Source organism: Mesoplodon densirostris, chromosome 8, assembly GCF_025265405.1.
Source record: "Mesoplodon densirostris isolate mMesDen1 chromosome 8, mMesDen1 primary haplotype, whole genome shotgun sequence".
Classification (NCBI taxonomy): Eukaryota; Metazoa; Chordata; class Mammalia; order Artiodactyla; family Ziphiidae; genus Mesoplodon; species Mesoplodon densirostris.
The window spans coordinates 101,592,341-101,618,026 of NC_082668.1; the positions used below are offsets into that span (position 1 = coordinate 101,592,341).

Genomic DNA, 25,686 nt, shown 5'->3' on the forward strand with positions numbered 1-25,686 from the left:
GAGAATCTGTAAATCAAAATCTATAATCATATACACAAATGTATACTGTAGGTTCAACTGAAAATAATAGTTTTTATCCTAGAGTCTGGTAGCACCTGGAGTTAGAAAGTACCCCATCATACTTTCATAATTTGGTTGCTCATTTATTACAATATTGAAGCTTTTTCTTCCATATATAGTACATTGGGAGTTTGTCAAAAATCTCTGTATCACGTTTTCAGGAATTGGAAGAAACAGTTAGACACCTGAAGAAATGTAAAGAGGCAACAGAGGATAAACTGAAAGAAGCTAGTGTGGAATCAGAACAGGTAAGGCAGACCCACGGACATGAAGACTTAGACAAGCTTCCTCAGGCACGATGACCCTGAAACACAAGTCCGTGTAATACCCTTCAGTAACACAGTTGTCAGGAGTGCAAAAGGCAAGAACCAATACCTTAGTATAGCCTCCGTTATAAAGAATAGTTTTAGATTAAGATTCTGTGTCTTGATGAGACATCATAGAATGCTAAAAGATTGATTGACATTGACTAATATTAACTTGGTCATCCAAGCCCCTGAAATTCCAGAAATCCCTGGAATTGGGATTGACATATCTACACTAATATGTATAAAATAGATAACCAATAAGAACCTGCTGTATAATAAATAAATAAAATTCAAAAACGAAGAGATTCTTAAGCGAAAGGTATCACAGTGACATTGCTGCCAGTTTATCCCCTTTACAGACGTTAAGTTACATGATAATATGACTGTCAGAATGGTATATTAAAAGGAATATGGGGGGGCTTGGTGAAGACGGTGCACTAGGAGGATGCGGAATCCGCGTCTGCTCACAACGAGGGCACCTGGGGGACCACGGACACCTAAGGGTTCGGGAGGAACCCCCAGAGACCAGGTAGGACCTGGGGCGTGGGGGGGAGTGAAGGGGGAGGAGAGCTGCCGTCTCTTCTTCCTACAAATCCAGTGGTACTCATTTAAGGGCATATGAGGAAGAAGGGGAACTCTGTAAAATGATTTCAGTACTGTTAAAAGATAAATTGAGGAATAATAAAATTAAGAGTTTATTTGAACAAAAATCAATTTGAGTCAGGCAGTATGCAATCGATTGCAATAGAAAGGCGCTCTGAGGAGTTGTATAAAATGAAAGACTTTTATAGGCAGAGGGGAGCAGGAACAAGGAAGTTATACTAGGCAAAAAAGTAGATTAGTTACTAGTAGCAGAGTTACTTCCTTTAAGGGATGGCAGGGGTCTGTCAGGCAGATTACTCACCTAATGCTGATCAGGCCATTTCTGATTGACTGGTTTAAGAGTTCTTTTCTGGGAGAGCCAAAACTGTAATTAAGTCTCAGTTTGGTGACATAAGGTTTAGCATAAGTGACTTCATTGTGGGCCTGTTGTCTTGTTTTCAATAGTAATCACTATGTTATTTTTCCACTAGAGAAGTTTAGTAAAATTTCTAAACAAAAAGCAATATTCATAAGAAGTATAAACTACTATGTAAATAAGCTGCAAGGATATATTGTACAGCACAGGGCATATAGCCAGTATTTTATAATAACGAGTATAATCTATAAAAATTTTTAATCACTATGTCATACACCTAAATCTAATATAATATAATAAATCAACTATACCTCTAGACAAAATAAAGCAAGATTATAAAAATAGATGCAAGGATAGTCAATAACTGACAGGTGTACTTACATACACTCCATATAATTTATTTTCACTTCTCCATACATGAGGTCACAAGTGACAGAAAGAGACGAACTCAAGCTTTAAAAAAAAAAAAAAAAAACCTTTAAAGCACAGCAATGAGCACTGAGCAATTATTGTGTGCCAGGCTCTATATTCCTTCTCTGCCTCCTCTTGTTTAACTGTTACATGAACCCTATGAAGTAGGCTATTCTCATACTTTTCCAATGATGAACCTGAAGCTTAGGGAAGTTAATTATCTGAAATTACTTGACTAGTGTGTGGTGAAGCTGAGATTTTAACTTCTGTCTGATTCCAAAGCCATGCTCTTAGAAAGCAAATGACGAACATACATTTACATTATCTGTTCTAAGAAAAATTGTGTTCTTTAGTGTTAAAAATTATGAAAATCACTGAGAGTGTTTCTCCACAAATCTACTTCTTAATATTGCCTCACTTACCCTCCTTTTTAAAATATCTATTTATTTGGCTGTGCCGGGTCTTAGTTGCAGCACACAGGATCTTTAGTTGTGGCACACAGGATCTAGTTCCCTGACCAGGGATCAAACCCGGCCCCCATGCATTGGGAGCACAGAGTCTTAGCCACTGGACCACCAAGGAAGTCCCATCACTTAACCTCCTTTTTAAAAGAAAGGTCCAAAAAGAACAAAATATAGGGACACAGCTAAACATAAGCTTCTCTTACTGAATGGAAGGTTAAAATGTTCTACTTTTCCCTTTGTATCCCACAGCTGAAGAAAGCCCTTGATGAAAGCAACTTCAGAGAAGTGGAAGTATCCCGGACCAACCGGGAGCTGCGGCAGAAACTGACAGAGTTGGAAAAGGTACTGAACAGCAGCAAGGAGAAAATAAAGGATCAAAAGGCCCAAATTAAGTTCCACTTATCAGCTAAGGCGAATAATGCTGAGAACATAGAGAGGAGGAAGGTTGTATGAGAAACCCTGACTCTCCTCTCCTCCTTAGTATCTGATGAGGATCCAGGCAGGGAGTGGTGTCTGGGGAAGATGGTTTCAGAGCCCCACCACCACCATGTGTTCTCTGGGAATTACAGCTACACCTGGGAAGTGGGCAGATTGCCTGGGGGGAGGTGGGGGGAGACTCTTTGTCCCGCAGAGATACTGCTGCATCAGTGTTTGGTTTCTCATTAGCTGCCAGTGTCACATTCTGGCTCCCCAGCTGTCTCTTCCACAGTGATTGTACAAGACTTAGCTCTTTCGGGGTCAGGGGGCTGGATGGGAAGGAGAGCCCAGCAGGAACTGGTAACTGTGGATCTCATGTGGGATTCTTTCTGTCAGCCTATAGGCAAAAAGAGCAAGCCAGTTTTTCCACTGATCATCTTTCTATGTTATTTCCACATTTACTTTCAGCACATAGAAACAGAATTGAGCCAAATGGAATTAATTAAGGATCAGTATCAGAAAAAAAGGCTATGAATGGGTAGATGATTTCCACACACTCTGTCTACCATTCACATGAAATCCCAAACTTGGACAGGTTCACCAACCGTCTCCCTCTTTGTGCCCTACCAGTCACTGAGTATCCAGAAATGTGTATCTGAAATTACTAACCTACAGCAGGAGATGCAGCTGTTGGCCAAGAGCCAACATGATCTGTCAGCTCAGAAGAAACAGCAAAAGCTGCAACTCGAGGCAGAGCAGAAGAGGAGGTGGGAGCTGGAGCATTGGTGCCAGGTAAAAGGGTTCTTAAGACTCACCTCAGAGATTACCAGCAAAGGGCATGTGCAAAACCAGGCATGAGGGCACCTGGCTTTTCTAGGCTCTATAGAAGAAGACAAACTTACAAGTCGTTCATCTTAGCTAAATCCTTAGAATCATATGTAGGAATGAAGCCTGGAGCTTTGACTATGGCACCTCGTCTTCATGTTCAACTTAACAAAAATGATACTCATTTTTAAAGAATGGCTAAAGCTCACATATGCAAAGTACTAGTTACTAAGTAAGACTTGTGAACTTCATAGTCTTTCAGGAACTTTACACCCCTTGGTTCTTCCCCGTAGCTCAGATACATCTGTTGCCATTACAGGACTTTTATCTACTCCCAACCTAATGAAAAGCACATTTTAATAAGGAAAAGGGACTTCAAGAGACCGTCAAACTCTTGCCTTCCAACAGAGATTGTCTGCTATGAAAAGTATTCTCCAGTTCTGGAAAGAGATGTTAATCATCTCTCAGGAGAATCTGTAAATCAAAATCTATAATCATATACACAAATGTATACTGTAGGTTCAACTGAAAATAATAGTTTTTATCCTAGAGTCTGGTAGCACCTGGAGTTAGAAAGTACCCCATCATACTTTCATAATTTGGTTGCTCATTTATTACAATATTGAAGCTTTTTCTTCCATATATAGTACATTGGGAGTTTGTCAAAAATCTCTGTATCACGTTTTCAGGAATTGGAAGAAACAGTTAGACACCTGAAGAAATGTAAAGAGGCAACAGAGGATAAACTGAAAGAAGCTAGTGTGGAATCAGAACAGGTAAGGCAGACCCACGGACATGAAGACTTAGACAAGCTTCCTCAGGCACGATGACCCTGAAACACAAGTCCGTGTAATACCCTTCAGTAACACAGTTGTCAGGAGTGCAAAAGGCAAGAACCAATACCTTAGTATAGCCTCCGTTATAAAGAATAGTTTTAGATTAAGATTCTGTGTCTTGATGAGACATCATAGAATGCTAAAAGATTGATTGACATTGACTAATATTAACTTGGTCATCCAAGCCCCTGAAATTCCAGAAATCCCTGGAATTGGGATTGACATATCTACACTAATATGTATAAAATAGATAACCAATAAGAACCTGCTGTATAATAAATAAATAAAATTCAAAAACGAAGAGATTCTTAAGCGAAAGGTATCACAGTGACATTGCTGCCAGTTTATCCCCTTTATAGACTTTAAGTTACATGATAATATGACTGTCAGAATGGTATATTAAAAGGAATATGGGGGGGCTTGGTGAAGACGGTGCACTAGGAGGATGCGGAATCCGCGTCTGCTCACAACGAGGGCACCTGGGGGACCACGGACACCTAAGGGTTCGGGAGGAACCCCCAGAGACCAGGTAGGACCTGGGGCGTGGGGGGGAGTGAAGGGGGAGGAGAGCTGCCGTCTCTTCTTCCTACAAATCCAGTGGTACTCATTTAAGGGCATATGAGGAAGAAGGGGAACTCTGTAAAATGATTTCAGTACTGTTAAAAGATAAATTGAGGAATAATAAAATTAAGAGTTTATTTGAACAAAAATCAATTTGAGTCAGGCAGTATGCAATCGATTGCAATAGAAAGGCGCTCTGAGGAGTTGTATAAAATGAAAGACTTTTATAGGCAGAGGGGAGCAGGAACAAGGAAGTTATACTAGGCAAAAAAGTAGATTAGTTACTAGTAGCAGAGTTACTTCCTTTAAGGGATGGCAGGGGTCTGTCAGGCAGATTACTCACCTAATGCTGATCAGGCCATTTCTGATTGACTGGTTTAAGAGTTCTTTTCTGGGAGAGCCAAAACTGTAATTAAGTCTCAGTTTGGTGACATAAGGTTTAGCATAAGTGACTTCATTGTGGGCCTGTTGTCTTGTTTTCAATAGTAATCACTATGTTATTTTTCCACTAGAGAAGTTTAGTAAAATTTCTAAACAAAAAGCAATATTCATAAGAAGTATAAACTACTATGTAAATAAGCTGCAAGGATATATTGTACAGCACAGGGCATATAGCCAGTATTTTATAATAACGAGTATAATCTATAAAAATTTTTAATCACTATGTCATACACCTAAATCTAATATAATATAATAAATCAACTATACCTCTAGACAAAATAAAGCAAGATTATAAAAATAGATGCAAGGATAGTCAATAACTGACAGGTGTACTTACATACACTCCATATAATTTATTTTCACTTCTCCATACATGAGGTCACAAGTGACAGAAAGAGACGAACTCAAGCTTTAAAAAAAAAAAAACAAACCTTTAAAGCACAGCAATGAGCACTGAGCAATTATTGTGTGCCAGGCTCTATATTCCTTCTCTGCCTCCTCTTGTTTAACTGTTACATGAACCCTATGAAGTAGGCTATTCTCATACTTTTCCAATGATGAACCTGAAGCTTAGGGAAGTTAATTATCTGAAATTACTTGACTAGTGTGTGGTGAAGCTGAGATTTTAACTTCTGTCTGATTCCAAAGCCATGCTCTTAGAAAGCAAATGACGAACATACATTTACATTATCTGTTCTAAGAAAAATTGTGTTCTTTAGTGTTAAAAATTATGAAAATCACTGAGAGTGTTTCTCCACAAATCTACTTCTTAATATTGCCTCACTTACCCTCCTTTTTAAAATATCTATTTATTTGGCTGTGCCGGGTCTTAGTTGCAGCACACAGGATCTTTAGTTGTGGCACACAGGATCTAGTTCCCTGACCAGGGATCAAACCCGGCCCCCATGCATTGGGAGCACAGAGTCTTAGCCACTGGACCACCAGGGAAGTCCCATCACTTAACCTCCTTTTTAAAAGAAAGGTCCAAAAAGAACAAAATATAGGGACACAGCTAAACATAAGCTTCTCTTACTGAATGGAAGGTTAAAATGTTCTACTTTTCGGGCCTCCCTGGTGGCGCAAGTGGTTGAGAGTCCGCCTGCCGATGCAGGGGATACGGGTTCGTGCCCCGGTCTGGGAGGATCCCATATGCCGCGGGGCGGCTGGGCCCGTGAGCCATGGCCGCTGAGCCTGCGCGTCCGGAGCCTGTGCTCCGCAATGGGGGAGGCCGCAACAGTGAGAGGCCCGCATACCGAAAAAAAAAAAAAAAAAAATGTTCTACTTTTCCCTTTGTATCCCACAGCTGAAGAAAGCCCTTGATGAAAGCAACTTCAGAGAAGTGGAAGTATCCCGGACCAACCGGGAGCTGCGGCAGAAACTGACAGAGTTGGAAAAGGTACTGAACAGCAGCAAGGAGAAAATAAAGGATCAAAAGGCCCAAATTAAGTTCCACTTATCAGCTAAGGCGAGTAATGCTGAGAACATAGAGAGGAGGAAGGTTGTATGAGAAACCCTGACTCTCCTCTCCTCCTTAGTATCTGATGAGGATCCAGGCAGGGAGTGGTGTCTGGGGAAGATGGTTTCAGAGCCCCACCACCACCATGTGTTCTCTGGGAATTACAGCTACACCTGGGAAGTGGGCAGATTGCCTGGGGGGAGGTGGGGGGAGACTCTTTGTCCCGCAGAGATACTGCTGCATCAGTGTTTGGTTTCTCATTAGCTGCCAGTGTCACATTCTGGCTCCCCAGCTGTCTCTTCCACAGTGATTGTACAAGACTTAGCTCTTTCGGGGTCAGGGGGCTGGATGGGAAGGAGAGCCCAGCAGGAACTGGTAACTGTGGATCTCATGTGGGATTCTTTCTGTCAGCCTATAGGCAAAAAGAGCAAGCCAGTTTTTCCACTGATCATCTTTCTATGTTATTTCCACATTTACTTTCAGCAAATAGAAACAGAATTGAGCCAAATGGAATTAATTAAGGATCAGTATCAGAAAAAAAGGCTATGAATGGGTAGATGATTTCCACACACTCTGTCTACCATTCACATGAAATCCCAAACTTGGACAGGTTCACCAACCGTCTCCCTCTTTGTGCCCTACCAGTCACTGAGTATCCAGAAATGTGTATCTGAAATTACTAACCTACAGCAGGAGATGCAGCTGTTGGCCAAGAGCCAACATGATCTGTCAGCTCAGAAGAAACAGCAAAAGCTGCAACTCGAGGCAGAGCAGAAGAGGAGGTGGGAGCTGGAGCATTGGTGCCAGGTAAAAGGGTTCTTAAGATTCATCTCAGAGATTACCAGCAAAGGGCATGTGCAAAACCCGGCATGAGGGCACCTGGCTTTTCTAGGCTCTATAGAAGAAGACAAACTTACAAGTCGTTCATCTTAGCTAAGTCCTTAGAATCATATGTAGGAATGAAGCCTGGAGCTTTGACTATGGCACCTCGTCTTCATGTTCAACTTAACAAAAATGATACTCATTTTTAAAGAATGGCTAAAGCTCACATATGCAAAGTACTAGTTACTAAGTAAGACTTGTGAACTTCATAGTCTTTCAGGAACTTTACACCCCTTGGTTCTTCCCCGTAGCTCAGATACATCTGTTGCCATTACAGGACTTTTATCTACTCCCAACCTAATGAAAAGCACATTTTATTAAGGAAAAGGGACTTCAAGAGACCGTCAAACTCTTGCCTTCCAACAGAGATTGTCTGCTATGAAAAGTATTCTCCAGTTCTGGAAAGAGATGTTAATCATCTCTCAGGAGAATCTGTAAATCAAAATCTATAATCATATACACAAATGTATACTGTAGGTTCAACTGAAAATAATAGTTTTTATCCTAGAGTCTGGTAGCACCCGGAGTTAGAAAGTACCCCATCATACTTTCATAATTTGGTTGCTCATTTATTACAATATTGAAGCTTTTTCTTCCATATATAGTACATTGGGAGTTTGTCAAAAATCTCTGTATCACGTTTTCAGGAATTGGAAGAAACAGTTAGACACCTGAAGAAATGTAAAGAGGCAACAGAGGATAAACTGAAAGAAGCTAGTGTGGAATCAGAACAGGTAAGGCAGACCCACGGACATGAAGACTTAGACAAGCTTCCTCAGGCACGATGACCCTGAAACACAAGTCCGTGTAATACCCTTCAGTAACACAGTTGTCAGGAGTGCAAAAGGCAAGAACCAATACCTTAGTATAGCCTCCGTTATAAAGAATAGTTTTAGATTAAGATTCTGTGTCTTGATGAGACATCATAGAATGCTAAAAGATTGATTGACATTGACTAATATTAACTTGGTCATCCAAGCCCCTGAAATTCCAGAAATCCCTGGAATTGGGATTGACATATCTACACTAATATGTATAAAATAGATAACCAATAAGAACCTGCTGTATAATAAATAAATAAAATTCAAAAACGAAGAGATTCTTAAGCGAAAGGTATCACAGTGACATTGCTGCCAGTTTATCCCCTTTATAGACTTTAAGTTACATGATAATATGACTGTCAGAATGGTATATTAAAAGGAATATGGGGGGGCTTGGTGAAGACGGTGCACTAGGAGGATGCGGAATCCGCGTCTGCTCACAACGAGGGCACCTGGGGGACCACGGACACCTAAGGGTTCGGGAGGAACCCCCAGAGACCAGGTAGGACCTGGGGCGTGGGGGGGAGTGAAGGGGGAGGAGAGCTGCCGTCTCTTCTTCCTACAAATCCAGTGGTACTCATTTAAGGGCATATGAGGAAGAAGGGGAACTCTGTAAAATGATTTCAGTACTGTTAAAAGATAAATTGAGGAATAATAAAATTAAGAGTTTATTTGAACAAAAATCAATTTGAGTCAGGCAGTATGCAATCGATTGCAATAGAAAGGCGCTCTGAGGAGTTGTATAAAATGAAAGACTTTTATAGGCAGAGGGGAGCAGGAACAAGGAAGTTATACTAGGCAAAAAAGTAGATTAGTTACTAGTAGCAGAGTTACTTCCTTTAAGGGATGGCAGGGGTCTGTCAGGCAGATTACTCACCTAATGCTGATCAGGCCATTTCTGATTGACTGGTTTAAGAGTTCTTTTCTGGGAGAGCCAAAACTGTAATTAAGTCTCAGTTTGGTGACATAAGGTTTAGCATAAGTGACTTCATTGTGGGCCTGTTGTCTTGTTTTCAATAGTAATCACTATGTTATTTTTCCACTAGAGAAGTTTAGTAAAATTTCTAAACAAAAAGCAATATTCATAAGAAGTATAAACTACTATGTAAATAAGCTGCAAGGATATATTGTACAGCACAGGGCATATAGCCAGTATTTTATAATAACGAGTATAATCTATAAAAATTTTTAATCACTATGTCATACACCTAAATCTAATATAATATAATAAATCAACTATACCTCTAGACAAAATAAAGCAAGATTATAAAAATAGATGCAAGGATAGTCAATAACTGACAGGTGTACTTACATACACTCCATATAATTTATTTTCACTTCTCCATACATGAGGTCACAAGTGACAGAAAGAGACGAACTTAAGCTTTAAAAAAAAAAAACAAACCTTTAAAGCACAGCAATGAGCACTGAGCAATTATTGTGTGCCAGGCTCTATATTCCTTCTCTGCCTCCTCTTGTTTAACTGTTACATGAACCCTATGAAGTAGGCTATTCTCATACTTTTCCAATGATGAACCTGAAGCTTAGGGAAGTTAATTATCTGAAATTACTTGACTAGTGTGTGGTGAAGCTGAGATTTTAACTTCTGTCTGATTCCAAAGCCATGCTCTTAGAAAGCAAATGACGAACATACATTTACATTATCTGTTCTAAGAAAAATTGTGTTCTTTAGTGTTAAAAATTATGAAAATCACTGAGAGTGTTTCTCCACAAATCTACTTCTTAATATTGCCTCACTTACCCTCCTTTTTAAAATATCTATTTATTTGGCTGTGCCAGGTCTTAGTTGCAGCACACAGGATCTTTAGTTGTGGCACACAGGATCTAGTTCCCTGACCAGGAATCAAACCCGGCCCCCATGCATTGGGAGCACAGAGTCTTAGCCACTGGACCACCAGGGAAGTCCCATCACTTAACCTCCTTTTTAAAAGAAAGGTCCAAAAAGAACAAAATATAGGGACACAGCTAAACATAAGCTTCTCTTACTGAATGGAAGGTTAAAATGTTCTACTTTTCCCTTTGTATCCCACAGCTGAAGAAAGCCCTTGATGAAAGCAACTTCAGAGAAGTGGAAGTATCCCGGACCAACCAGGAGCTGCGGCAGAAACTGACAGAGTTGGAAAAGGTACTGAACAGCAGCAAGGAGAAAATAAAGGATCAAAAGGCCCAAATTAAGTTCCACTTATCAGCTAAGGCGAGTAATGCTGAGAACATAGAGAGGAGGAAGGTTGTATGAGAAACCCTGACTCTCCTCTCCTCCTTAGTATCTGATGAGGATCCAGGCAGGGAGTGGTGTCTGGGGAAGATGGTTTCAGAGCCCCACCACCACCATGTGTTCTCTGGGAATTACAGCTACACCTGGGAAGTGGGCAGATTGCCTGGGGGGAGGTGGGGGGAGACTCTTTGTCCCGCAGAGATACTGCTGCATCAGTGTTTGGTTTCTCATTAGCTGCCAGTGTCACATTCTGGCTCCCCAGCTGTCTCTTCCACAGTGATTGTACAAGACTTAGCTCTTTCGGGGTCAGGGGGCTGGATGGGAAGGAGAGCCCAGCAGGAACTGGTAACTGTGGATCTCATGTGGGATTCTTTCTGTCAGCCTATAGGCAAAAAGAGCAAGCCAGTTTTTCCACTGATCATCTTTCTATGTTATTTCCACATTTACTTTCAGCACATAGAAACAGAATTGAGCCAAATGGAATTAATTAAGGATCAGTATCAGAAAAAAAGGCTATGAATGGGTAGATGATTTCCACACACTCTGTCTACCATTCACATGAAATCCCAAACTTGGACAGGTTCACCAACCGTCTCCCTCTTTGTGCCCTACCAGTCACTGAGTATCCAGAAATGTGTATCTGAAATTACTAACCTACAGCAGGAGATGCAGCTGTTGGCCAAGAGCCAACATGATCTGTCAGCTCAGAAGAAACAGCAAAAGCTGCAACTCGAGGCAGAGCAGAAGAGGAGGTGGGAGCTGGAGCATTGGTGCCAGGTAAAAGGGTTCTTAAGATTCATCTCAGAGATTACCAGCAAAGGGCATGTGCAAAACCCGGCATGAGGGCACCTGGCTTTTCTAGGCTCTATAGAAGAAGACAAACTTACAAGTCGTTCATCTTAGCTAAGTCCTTAGAATCATATGTAGGAATGAAGCCTGGAGCTTTGACTATGGCACCTCGTCTTCATGTTCAACTTAACAAAAATGATACTCATTTTTAAAGAATGGCTAAAGCTCACATATGCAAAGTACTAGTTACTAAGTAAGACTTGTGAACTTCATAGTCTTTCAGGAACTTTACACCCCTTGGTTCTTCCCCGTAGCTCAGATACATCTGTTGCCATTACAGGACTTTTATCTACTCCCAACCTAATGAAAAGCACATTTTATTAAGGAAAAGGGACTTCAAGAGACCGTCAAACTCTTGCCTTCCAACAGAGATTGTCTGCTATGAAAAGTATTCTCCAGTTCTGGAAAGAGATGTTAATCATCTCTCAGGAGAATCTGTAAATCAAAATCTATAATCATATACACAAATGTATACTGTAGGTTCAACTGAAAATAATAGTTTTTATCCTAGAGTCTGGTAGCACCTGGAGTTAGAAAGTACCCCATCATACTTTCATAATTTGGTTGCTCATTTATTACAATATTGAAGCTTTTTCTTCCATATATAGTACATTGGGAGTTTGTCAAAAATCTCTGTATCACGTTTTCAGGAATTGGAAGAAACAGTTAGACACCTGAAGAAATGTAAAGAGGCAACAGAGGATAAACTGAAAGAAGCTAGTGTGGAATCAGAACAGGTAAGGCAGACCCACGGACATGAAGACTTAGACAAGCTTCCTCAGGCACGATGACCCTGAAACACAAGTCCGTGTAATACCCTTCAGTAACACAGTTGTCAGGAGTGCAAAAGGCAAGAACCAATACCTTAGTATAGCCTCCGTTATAAAGAATAGTTTTAGATTAAGATTCTGTGTCTTGATGAGACATCATAGAATGCTAAAAGATTGATTGACATTGACTAATATTAACTTGGTCATCCAAGCCCCTGAAATTCCAGAAATCCCTGGAATTGGGATTGACATATCTACACTAATATGTATAAAATAGATAACCAATAAGAACCTGCTGTATAATAAATAAATAAAATTCAAAAACGAAGAGATTCTTAAGCGAAAGGTATCACAGTGACATTGCTGCCAGTTTATCCCCTTTATAGACTTTAAGTTACATGATAATATGACTGTCAGAATGGTATATTAAAAGGAATATGGGGGGGCTTGGTGAAGACGGTGCACTAGGAGGATGCGGAATCCGCGTCTGCTCACAACGAGGGCACCTGGGGGACCACGGACACCTAAGGGTTCGGGAGGAACCCCCAGAGACCAGGTAGGACCTGGGGCGTGGGGGGGAGTGAAGGGGGAGGAGAGCTGCCGTCTCTTCTTCCTACAAATCCAGTGGTACTCATTTAAGGGCATATGAGGAAGAAGGGGAACTCTGTAAAATGATTTCAGTACTGTTAAAAGATAAATTGAGGAATAATAAAATTAAGAGTTTATTTGAACAAAAATCAATTTGAGTCAGGCAGTATGCAATCGATTGCAATAGAAAGGCGCTCTGAGGAGTTGTATAAAATGAAAGACTTTTATAGGCAGAGGGGAGCAGGAACAAGGAAGTTATACTAGGCAAAAAAGTAGATTAGTTACTAGTAGCAGAGTTACTTCCTTTAAGGGATGGCAGGGGTCTGTCAGGCAGATTACTCACCTAATGCTGATCAGGCCATTTCTGATTGACTGGTTTAAGAGTTCTTTTCTGGGAGAGCCAAAACTGTAATTAAGTCTCAGTTTGGTGACATAAGGTTTAGCATAAGTGACTTCATTGTGGGCCTGTTGTCTTGTTTTCAATAGTAATCACTATGTTATTTTTCCACTAGAGAAGTTTAGTAAAATTTCTAAACAAAAAGCAATATTCATAAGAAGTATAAACTACTATGTAAATAAGCTGCAAGGATATATTGTACAGCACAGGGCATATAGCCAGTATTTTATAATAACGAGTATAATCTATAAAAATTTTTAATCACTATGTCATACACCTAAATCTAATATAATATAATAAATCAACTATACCTCTAGACAAAATAAAGCAAGATTATAAAAATAGATGCAAGGATAGTCAATAACTGACAGGTGTACTTACATACACTCCATATAATTTATTTTCACTTCTCCATACATGAGGTCACAAGTGACAGAAAGAGACGAACTTAAGCTTTAAAAAAAAAAAAACAAACCTTTAAAGCACAGCAATGAGCACTGAGCAATTATTGTGTGCCAGGCTCTATATTCCTTCTCTGCCTCCTCTTGTTTAACTGTTACATGAACCCTATGAAGTAGGCTATTCTCATACTTTTCCAATGATGAACCTGAAGCTTAGGGAAGTTAATTATCTGAAATTACTTGACTAGTGTGTGGTGAAGCTGAGATTTTAACTTCTGTCTGATTCCAAAGCCATGCTCTTAGAAAGCAAATGACGAACATACATTTACATTATCTGTTCTAAGAAAAATTGTGTTCTTTAGTGTTAAAAATTATGAAAATCACTGAGAGTGTTTCTCCACAAATCTACTTCTTAATATTGCCTCACTTACCCTCCTTTTTAAAATATCTATTTATTTGGCTGTGCCAGGTCTTAGTTGCAGCACACAGGATCTTTAGTTGTGGCACACAGGATCTAGTTCCCTGACCAGGGATCAAACCCGGCCCCCATGCATTGGGAGCACAGAGTCTTAGCCACTGGACCACCAGGGAAGTCCCATCACTTAACCTCCTTTTTAAAAGAAAGGTCCAAAAAGAACAAAATATAGGGACACAGCTAAACATAAGCTTCTCTTACTGAATGGAAGGTTAAAATGTTCTACTTTTCCCTTTGTATCCCACAGCTGAAGAAAGCCCTTGATGAAAGCAACTTCAGAGAAGTGGAAGTATCCCGGACCAACCGGGAGCTGCGGCAGAAACTGACAGAGTTGGAAAAGGTACTGAACAGCAGCAAGGAGAAAATAAAGGATCAAAAGGCCCAAATTAAGTTCCACTTATCAGCTAAGGCGAATAATGCTGAGAACATAGAGAGGAGGAAGGTTGTATGAGAAACTCTGACTCTCCTCTCCTCCTTAGTATCTGATGAGGATCCAGGCAGGGAGTGGTGTCTGGGGAAGATGGTTTCAGAGCCCCCCCACCACCATGTGTTCTCTGGGAATTACAGCTACACCTGGGAAGTGGGCAGATTGCCTGGGGGGAGGTGGGGGGAGACTCTTTGTCCCGCAGAGATACTGCTGCATCAGTGTTTGGTTTCTCATTAGCTGCCAGTGTCACATTCTGGCTCCCCAGCTGTCTCTTCCACAGTGATTGTACAAGACTTTGCTCTTGCCTTCCAACAGAGATTGTGTGCTATGAAAAGTATTCTCCAGTTCTGGAAAGAGATGTTAATCATCTTTTCTCAGGAGAATCTGTAAATCAAAATCTATAATCATATACACAAATGTATACTGTAGGTTCAACTGAAAATAATAGTTTTTATCCTATAGTCTGGTAGCACCTGGAGTTAGAAAGTACCCCATCATACTTTCATAATTAGGTTGCTCATTTATTACAATACTGAAGCTTTTTCTTCCATATATAGTACATTGGCCCCGGGCCCCACCTCTATACTCAGAGACCCCGTCCATGGCACTGGGCCTAATCCCCACCCACACACCCTCACTCAGGGCCTTACCTCCAAACTCTAGAACTCCACACTGCAGAGGCCCTCCCTTCCTTCCACCCAGGTCCTAAGCAGAGGCCCTGCCCCACACTTCAACATCACCCCACCTAGGCCCCAACCCCAGTGCCTTTTCCTGCTATGAGGGTTCTGTGCCTAGGTCCTGCCCCACCTTAAAACTCGCCCCTGCCTAAGTTCCACCCCTGCCTAAACCCCACCACCCCATAGCTAAGGCTTTTTTTTTCTCTCTTAGATTGGCATTCTGTTTTACCTTGTTGACTCATTGTTGATTCTCTTATAATTTTATATTTCCTAATCTTTTATTTTTCTAATTTTATTTTATTCTTTATACTTTGTTATTTTTCTCTCCTTTTGGCTTGTACCCACCCCCCCCCTTTTTCTGTTGTGGTTTTATTTTACCTTGTTGCAGTTGTTTCAATTATAGTTTTATATTTCCTAATATATTTTTTATCTTTCTAATTTTATTTTCTTTTTTATTCTTTGATATTGTGCTGCTCTGGTCCTTTTTTTCCTTTTTCTTTTTCTTTTTTACAATACCACAAAACTTGCAAGATCTTGCTTCCCAGGACAGAGATGAGGCCCGAGCTCCTGTGGTGGGAGCTCCAAGTCTGCTGCACTAACAGAGAACCTCAAACCCCAGGGAATATTAGTGGGAGTGAGGCATCCTGGAGGTCCTCATCTCAGCACCAAGACCCGGCTCTATCCAACTGCCTGCAAACTCCAGTGCTGGACTTCTCAGGCCAGACAACCAGTAAGATAGATAGGAATACAGCACCACCCATCAAAAAAAATGAAATGACAAAAAAAATGTTACAGATGAAGGAACAAGGTGAAAACCTAAAAGACAAATAAGTGAAGATGAAATAGGCAAGCTACCTGAAAAAGAATTCAGAGTAATGATAGTAAAGGTGATCCAAAATCTCGGAAACAGAATGGAGAAATTACAAAAAACATTTAACAAGGATCTAGAAGAATTAAAGAGTAAACAAACAAACAGTTACTGAAATTAGAAATACTCTAGAAGAAATCAGTAGCAGAATAACTGAGGCAAAAGAATGGATAAGTGAGCTGGAAGATAAGATGGTGGAAATAACTGCCAGGGAGCAGAATAAAAGAATGAAAAGAACTGAGGGCAGTCTCAGAGACCTCTGGGACAACATTAAACACACCAACATTCGAAATATAGGGGTCCCAGAAGAAGAAGAGAAAAGAAAGGGACTCAGAAAATATTTGAAGAGATTATAGTTGAGAACCTCCCTAACATGGGAAATGAAGTAGTCAATCAAGTCCAGGAAGCACAGAGAGTACCACACAGGATAAACCCAAAGAGAAACATGCCGAGACACATTAATCAAACTATCAAAATTTAAATACAAGGAAAAAATGTTAAAAGCAGCAAAGGAAAAGCAACAAATAACATACAAGGGAATCCCCAAAAGGTTAACAGCTGATTTTTCAGCAGAAACTCTGCAACCCAAAAGGGAATGGCAGAACATAATTAAAGTGGTGAAAGGGAAAAACCTACAACCAATATTACTCTACCAAGCAAGGATGTCATTCAGATTTAATGGCGAAATTAAACCCTTTATAGATAAGCAAAAGCTAAGAGAATTCAGCACCACCAAACCAGCTTTACAACAAATGCTAAAGGAACTTCTCTAGGCAGGAAACACAAGAGAAGGGAAAGACCTACAATAACAAACCCAAAACAATTAAGAAAATGGTAATAGTAGCATACATATCAATAATTACCTTAAATGTAAATGGATTAAATGCTCCAACCAAAAGACACAGACTGGCTGAATGGATACAAAAACAAGACCCATATATATGCTGTCAGACCTAGGGACACATACAGACTGAAAGTGAGGGGATAGAAAAAGATATTGCATGCAAATGGAAAGCAAAAGAAAGCTGGAGTAGCAATTCTCATATCAGACAAAATAGACTTTAAAATCAAGACTATTACAAGAGACAAGGACACTACATAATGATCAAGAGATTGATCCAAGAAGAAGATATAACAATTGTAAATATGCACCCATCATAGGAGCACCTCAAAACATAAGGCAAATGCTAACAGCCATAAAAGGGGAAATCAAGAGCAACACAGTCACAGCAGGGGACTTTAACACCCCACTTTCACCAATGAACAGATCATCCAAACTGGAAAGAAATAAGGAAACACAAGCTTCAAATGATACATTAAACAAGATGTACTTAATTGACATTTATAGGACATTCCATCCAAAAACAACAGAATATACTTTCTTCTCAAGTGCTCATGGAACACTCAGAATAGATCATATCTTGGGTCACAGATCAATCCTCAGTAAATTTAAGAAAATTGAAATCGTATCAAGTATCTTTTCTGACCACAACGCTATGAGACTGGATATCAATTAACTACAGGAAAAAATCTGTAGGAAATAAAAATACATAGTGGCTAAACAATACACAGTTAAATAACCAAGAGATCACTGAAGAAATCAAAGAGTAAATCAAAAAAATACCTAGAAACAAATGACAATGAAAATGACGACACAAAACCTATGGGATGCAGCAGAAGCAGTGCTAAGAGGGAAGTTTATAGCAAAAAAATCCTACCTCAAGAAACAAGAGACATCTCAAATAAATGACTTAACCTTACACCTAAAGCAATTAGAGAAGGAAGAACAAAATAACCCCAAAGTTAGCAGAAGGAAAGAAATCATAAAGATGAGAAATAAATGAAAAAGAAATGAAGGAAACAATAGCAAAGATCAATAAAACTAAAAGCTGGTTCTTTGAGAAGATAAACAAAATTGATAAACCATTAGCCAGACTCATCAAGAAAAAAAGGAAGAAGACACAAATCAATAGAATTAGCAATGAAAAAGGAGAAGTAACAACTGACACTGCAGAAATACAAAGGATCATGAGAGATTACTACAAGCAACTCTATGCCAATAAAATGGACAACCTGGAAGAAATGGACAAATTCTTAGAAATGCACAACCTTCCAAGACTGAACCAGGAAGAAAGAGAAAATATGAAGAGTCCAATCACAAGCACTGAAATTGAAACTGTGATTAAAAATCTTCCAATAAACAAAAGCCCAGGACCAGATGGATCCACAGATGAATTCTATCAAACATTTAGAGAAGAACTAACACCTATCCTTCTCAAACTCTTCCAAAATATAGCAGAGGGAGGAACACGCCCAAACTCATTCTGTGAGGCCACCATCACCCTGATATCAAAACCAGACAAAGATGTCACAAAGAAAGAAAACTACAGGCCAATATTGCTCATGAACATAGATGAAAAAATCCTCAACAAAATACTAGCAAACAGAATCCCTACAGCACATTAAAGGGATCATACACCATGATCAAGTGGGGTTTATCCAAGGAATGCAAGGATTCTTCAATATACACAAATCAATCAATGTGATACAACATATTAACAAACTGAAGGAGAAAAACCATATGACCATCTCAATAGATACAGAGAAAGCTTTTGACAAAATTCAAAACCCATTTATGATAAAAACCCTCCAGAAAGTAGGCATATCGTCCTCAATGGGAAAAAACTGAAACCATTTCCTCTAAGATCAGGAAGAAGACAAGGTTGCTGACTCTTACCACTGTTATTCAGCATAGTTTTGGAAGCTTTAGCCACAGCTATCAGAGGAGAAAAAGACAAAAAGGGAATGAAAATCAGAAAAAAAGAAGTAAAACATTACTTTTTGCAGATGACATGATACTATACATAGAGAATCCTAAAGATGCTACCAGAAAACTACTAGAGCTAATCAATGAATTTGGTAGTGTAGCAGGATACAAAATTAATGCAAAGAAATCTCTAGCATTCCTATACAATAATGATGAAAAATCTGAAAGTGAAATTAAGGAAACACTCCCATTTACCATTGCAACAAAAAGAATAAAATACCTAGGAAGAAACCTACCTAAGGAGACAAAAGACCTGTATGCAGAAAACTATAAGACACTGATGAAAGAAGTTAAACATGATACAAACAGATGGAGAGGTATACCATGTTCTTGGATTGGAAGAATCAACATTTGTGAATATGACTATACTACCCAAAGCAACTTACAAACTTCACAATTTGTATGGAAACACAAAAGACCCCGAATAGCCAAAGCAATCTTGAGAAAGAAAGACAGAGCTGGAGGAATCAGGCTCCCAGACTTCAGACTATGCTACAAAGCTAAAGTTATCAAGACAGTATGGTACTGGCACAAAAAGAGAAATATAGATCAATGGAACAGGATAGGAAGCCCTGAGATAAATCCACTCACATATGGTCACCTTATCTTTGACAAAGGAGGCAAGAATATACAATGGATAAAAGACAGCCTCTTCAATAAGTGGTGCTGGGAAAACTGGAGAGCTACATGTAAAAGAATGAAATTAGAACACTCCCTAACACCATACACAAAAATAAACTCAAAATGGATTAAAGGCCTAAATGTAAGGCCAGACACTATCAAACTCTTAGAGGACACTCTATGACATAAATCACAGCAAGATCCTTTTTGACCCACCTCCTAGAGAAATGGAAACAGAAACAAAAACAAATGGGACCGAATGAGATTTAAAATCTTTTGCACAACAAAGGAAACCACAAACAAGATGAAAAGACCACCCTCAGAATGGGAAAAAATATTTGCAAATGAAGCAACTGACAAAGGATTAATCTCCAAAATATACAAGCAGCTCATGCAGCTCAATATCAAAAAAACAGAAAATGCAATCCAAAAATGGGCAGAAGACCTAAAGAGACATTTCTCCTAAGAAGATACAGATGGCGAACAAACACATGAAAAGATGCTCAACATCACTAATCATTAGAGAAATGCAAATCAAAACTACAGTGAGGTATCACCTCACACCAGTCTGAATGGCCATCATCAAAAAATCTACAAACAATTGGGCTTCCCTGGTGGTGCAGTGGTTGAGAGTCCACCTGCCGATACATGGGACATGGGTTCATGCCCTGGTCTGGGAAGATCCCACATGCCACGGAGCAGTTGGGCCCGTGAGCCATGGCTGCTGAGCCTGCACGTCCAGAGCCTGTGCTCCACAACGGGAGAGGCCACAACAGTGACAGGCCCGTGTACTGCAAAAAAAAAAAAAATCTACAAATAATAAATGCTGGAGAGGGTGTGGAGAAAAGGGAACCCTCTTGCACTGTTGGTGGGAATGTAAATTGATACAGCCACTATGGAGAACAGTATGGGGATTCCTTAAAAACCTAAAAATAGAACTAGCATATGACCCAGCAATCCCACTATTGGGCATATACCCTGAGAAAACCATAATTCAAAAAGAGTCATGTACCACAATGTTCATTGCAGCTCTATTTACAATAGCCAGGACATGGAAACAACCTAAGTGTCCATCAACAGATGAATGGACAAAGAAGATGTGGCACATATATACAATGGAATATTACTCACCATAAACGTAAACAAAATTGAGTTATTTGTACTGAGATGGATGGACCTAGAGTCTGTCATAAAGAGTGAAGTAAGTCAGAAGGAGAAAATCGGATACCATATGCTAACACATATATATGGAATCTAAAAAAAAAAGAACAAAAAAGGTCATGAAGAACCTAAGGGCAAGACGGGAATAAAGACACAGACCTACTAGAGAATGGACTTGAGGATACAGGGAGGGGGAAGGGTAAGCTGGGACGAAGTGAGAGAGTGGCTTGGACATATACACACTACCAAACGTAAAATAGATAGCTAGTGGGAAGCGGCTGCATAGCACAGGGAGATCAGCTCAGTGCTTTGTGACCACCTAGAGGGGTGGGATAGTGAGGGTGGGAGGGAGGGTGACACGAGAGGGAAGAGATATGGGGACATATGTATATGTATAATGGATTCACTTTGTTATAAAGCAGAACCTAACACCACTGTAAAGCAATTATACTCCAATAAAGATGTTTTAAATAATTAATTAATTAATTAAAAGGAATATGGACTCGTCTCTTGTGAGTTTGCCAACAGTGACACTTACTGGGCCCTTAAGGAAGTTACATTTACTTTCTGTAACTCATCAGTTACCACTTCTATAATAGTCAGGATGTTATTACCTACCACTGTTACTCTGATAGATGGCTTGGAGTAAGTTTCAATAAATGTGGCTCCATTCTCATTCACCATACAAGAGGAGACATGATGTACAATGAATGTCATTTCAAGCAACTTTCCCTCCACTTCTGATAAAGAGAAAAGTGGGGTTTGGTTTGGGGGTGGATGGGAGTGTGTCTGTCGTCAGGATACACAAACAGACCTGGAAAATACTTTAGCTTTGTAGCTTTCTAAAAGTTAAATGACAAGCAGAGCTCTATTTTCTTGTCTCACTATTTTGTACTCACACTGTGACCTGGTTAATATGGGACAAGTACATAGTAGCACAAATTTATAAAGGACCTATTATATGGCTTGTACCATGCTAGGTGATGGAGCTATAGGGTGAATAAGCCAGAAGAAGCCCCTGGTCTCATCGAACTTGCCTTCTCCCAAGCAAGAGAGAAATACACTAGTCTCTGAGACCTCAGAGTCAAAACATGAAAATGCTGTCCATGAAACATAAATAATCAAAGGGGGAAAACCAGTCATTTTACTTTTTATTTTAGAGGATATGTTCTACAGCTATTTTGAAGCAACCTTTATATATAATAAAAACCTGTTGGCTCTACCTTCAAAATAACAAAATATCCCAAATACATAGAAAAGTGCTAGGCACATATAGGCACTCAATAAATATTTGTCAAGTAAATGAATACTGATTCTAGATCATCTTCAAAGGCAGACTATTAGAGGGACTGTTTTCAAGTCTAACAGATCATTTGGAAGTTTGTGCTTAGGAGCTAAAGTATAAAATATTTTGATAAAGGAAATAAAAAATACCATTTACACTAAGCTGGTCCAGTGTTTTTACTAATTCGTTCTATTACCTTTATAAAGCACAGCAGGAAAATCTAGGCTTTACAGTTCAGGGACTTTGGAGAAGTGTTTAGTCTCAGAGAGCAGAACTCAAAGTGTGGTTTGAACTACCACTTGAATTTTCAATGCCATCTTGTACTTTCACTCCTATCTTAACTTTCTCCCGAGCCCTCTCACCTCAGTTCACATCCAGGAAATATTAACAAATGCATGAAAATCAGCAGGTTTGCATTCATTGTTTAACTCCATATTCAGAAATTATTCTCTCATCTATAGGAGGATGTGTATTATGCAAACAGGTTGCAAAGACCATGCAGTTAGAATTTGAGTCTTTTAATATCTAGGTAAAGTCTCTTGAACTGGCAACTATAGGAAGAAAACTTCCAGTTTAACTAATATGAAGCCCATTTGCTAATTGTGTGGGGAAATAAAGCTTTTAAATTATACAGTGTAAAAAGAAAGAGTCTCAGGCTTCCCTGGTGGCACAGTGGTTGACAGTCCGCCTGCTGATGCAGGGGACACGGGTTCGTGCCCCGGTCCAGGAAGATCCCACACGCCACGGAGCGGCTGGGCCCGTGAGCCATGGCCGCTGAGCCGGCGCGTCCGGAGCCTGTGCTCCGCAACGGGAGAGGCCACAACAGTGAGAGGCCCGTGTACCGCAAAAAAAAAAGAGTCTCTTGAACTAATACACAAAATGATTTAAGTGTTCCTTCGTTGTAAATTTTAATGAGAACATTTGTATGTGCAGATAACAGCTAACCTGGAACAAGCTTGGTGCTGGTTTAAGTGCAAACGCGATGGCCTAAAACTTGAGCTGACCAAAAACCCGTTGCAGAGGGAAGACAGGTGGCGGAAAGAGGTGGAATATTTGTGTGTCTTAAGCAATTCTGGATTTGTTCCTTCTCAGATTTCTTTTTTTTTTTTTTTTTTTTTTGCGGTATGCGGGCCTCTCACTGTTGTGGCCTCCCCCGTTGCGGAGCACAGGCTCCGGACGCGCAGGCTCCGGACGTGCAGGCTCAGCGGCCATGGCTCACGGGCCCAGCCGCTCCGCGGCATATGGGATCCTCCCAGACCGGGGCACGAACCCGTATCCCCTGCATCAGCAGGCGGACTCTCAACCACTTGCGCCACCAGGGAGGCCCCTCAGATTTCTAATTACACAAGTTCTGTCTTCATCCAGCTACTCTCCACTAATCTGTAGATCTCTTTAAACTGCTGTTTGGAAAACCAATGAACTGAATTTCTTTCTTAAAACTTCTACCTCTCCCAAGCTGTCTAGTTTAGAACCACCTATCTTGAAAAGAAAATGACATCCATAAAGACAAAATAGGTCCTCAGCTCTGCAGTTAGTTTCTAACAGTTTTGGGGTGTGTTTTCTTTCCAATAGGACCAAGATAAAAGACACAGCAGCATATCCGATCAGTCTGCTCTACATCGATGGGAGAATAAACTGAATCTTAGACTTGTGCCCAAGAAGTGTCATTCTGAACTAAAGAGAGGTGGTGTCCTTGACAGAGGAGCTTCTTCACTTAGAACAGCTACATCACCCTGATTCCCTGAGCCCAGCAACTAGGGCTGGGCTGTTTCCACCGTCATCAGGACATGAAGTCTTTGATGTGGACTGAAGATTTTGGACCTGAGTTTATCCTTTTATGAACTCTTTGATATCAATACAGAACCACCCCATCTTTTTTGTCCCTTTCCCCATTTTCCACCCAGTAAATTTATATTAATGTGTTGTATGATAGGAGATGCTGTTGCATGATACTTGGCTATTATTTTAAGTAAATTTTATCAAAAAGCATTTAATGAGGTACTGAATGATTTGGCAACTAAATGATATGATACCTTATTTCAGTGAAATGTCCTAGTCTAACATCTAGTAGATACTCCCTGGAAATACGATCACCTGAAAAGTGGTAAAAACTCTCCCACTGTCTAGTAAACATATACCTTTCTATGCTGGGTAATTACTAGCACACCTTTTATAAGACCATATCTCTATTCGTATATAAGATATCTCAGAGGTTGTATTTGCAGGTTCCTTGGACATTTACAAAGAAGTTTATTCAACTCTGTTCCAGGAGATTATGCCTGACCAATGTAGCTCTCCCTTACTATAGTAAGCAATAAATTCAGCTTTATCTTCTCATTTCAGATTAAGTAATCCAGATTTAAAGTATGTAAACAGCTGGCATAATACCTGGCTTAATTGATGCTCAAGTAATGGTAGCTGCTGATAATAGTATTAGGACCTAAATCAAATAAGCAATTATAAAATTAGAATATCAAATATAAGACTCAGAGGTTGATGAGCCCAGCACTCAATACCTAATATAAAAAAACACAGCTGGGGACTTCCCTGGTGGTGCAGTGTTTAGGAATCCACCTGCCAATGCAGGAGATATAGGTTCAATCCCTGGTCCAGGAAGATCCCACATGCCGCAGAGCAACTAAGTCCATGTGCCACAAATACTGAAGCCTGCACTCTAGGGCCTGTGTGCTGCAACTACTGAGCCCGCATGCTGCAACTACTGCAGCCCGCGCACCTAAAGCCCATGCTCCGCAACAAGAGAAGGCACCACAATGAGAAGCCCATGCACTGCAACAAAGAGTAGCCCCTGCTCTCTGCAACTAGAGAAAGCCACGCGCAGCAACGAATACCCAATGCATCCCAAAATAAATAAATTTAAAAAATAGAACAAAATACTAAAAAATGAAAAAACACCACTGAATTTATTGCTTACTGTGGTAGGGGAGAGATGTTAGTCAGACAGTGGCCCCCCTGATCAGAGCAAACTGCTGATCTTATATAGGGTTTTGAGAAAGCATTGAGTTCAAGCACTGGAAGAGTTTCAGAGGTTTAAGTGGGTTGGCATCATCTGCAGATGTGTAGCACTTGAGTGAGACTATTGTTGATTAATTGACATTCAGAGGCAAGTTTCCTGGAGGGCATCCATTTCTGTGTCTGACTTTCAAGAGTGAGGGACTCACTGATTGGCAGGCTGGTAAAAGCCTCCTTAAGTTGTCTAACTCCTATAGTATTTATCCCTTTGGAGGTAAGGAGGTATTGTCAATTTGATGGTATTGGGGAGTCAGAATCTTGAAACAGCCTAACTAAGAGCCCCAGAGAACAATTAACCTGGTCCTGGGGTGGCACTGAAAACCTTGGTCCTGAAATATGCATAGGAACAAAGATCCCAATTGCTGCACAGGAGAGATGATCAATCTTAATGGGTTGCAAATGAGTGTTGTCGTGACAGTCACATGCCAAGAATATTAATATCCTCATCCAGAACAAGAGGAGAATTACAGAGTTAAACTGGTGATCATTTCTAGTCAAGATTATAGTTAAAACAGCCTATTTAGTGTGATGATTTGTTAAAGCATTTCTATGATACTTTAGAAGTGTTTCTATAGTACGTTTAGAGTATCTATCATATATACTAGCTTCTATTGTGACCCTCTACTTTCATTTG

At 40.0% G+C, this 25,686-nt stretch overlaps 1 pseudogene; it reads left to right on the forward strand.

Moving 5' to 3' along the window:
* Positions 1-23,920, forward strand: part of LOC132495076 (coiled-coil domain-containing protein 150-like) — a 44,791-nt pseudogene extending 20,871 nt beyond the window's left edge.
* The last annotated feature ends 1,766 nt before the right edge of the window (positions 23,921-25,686 follow it).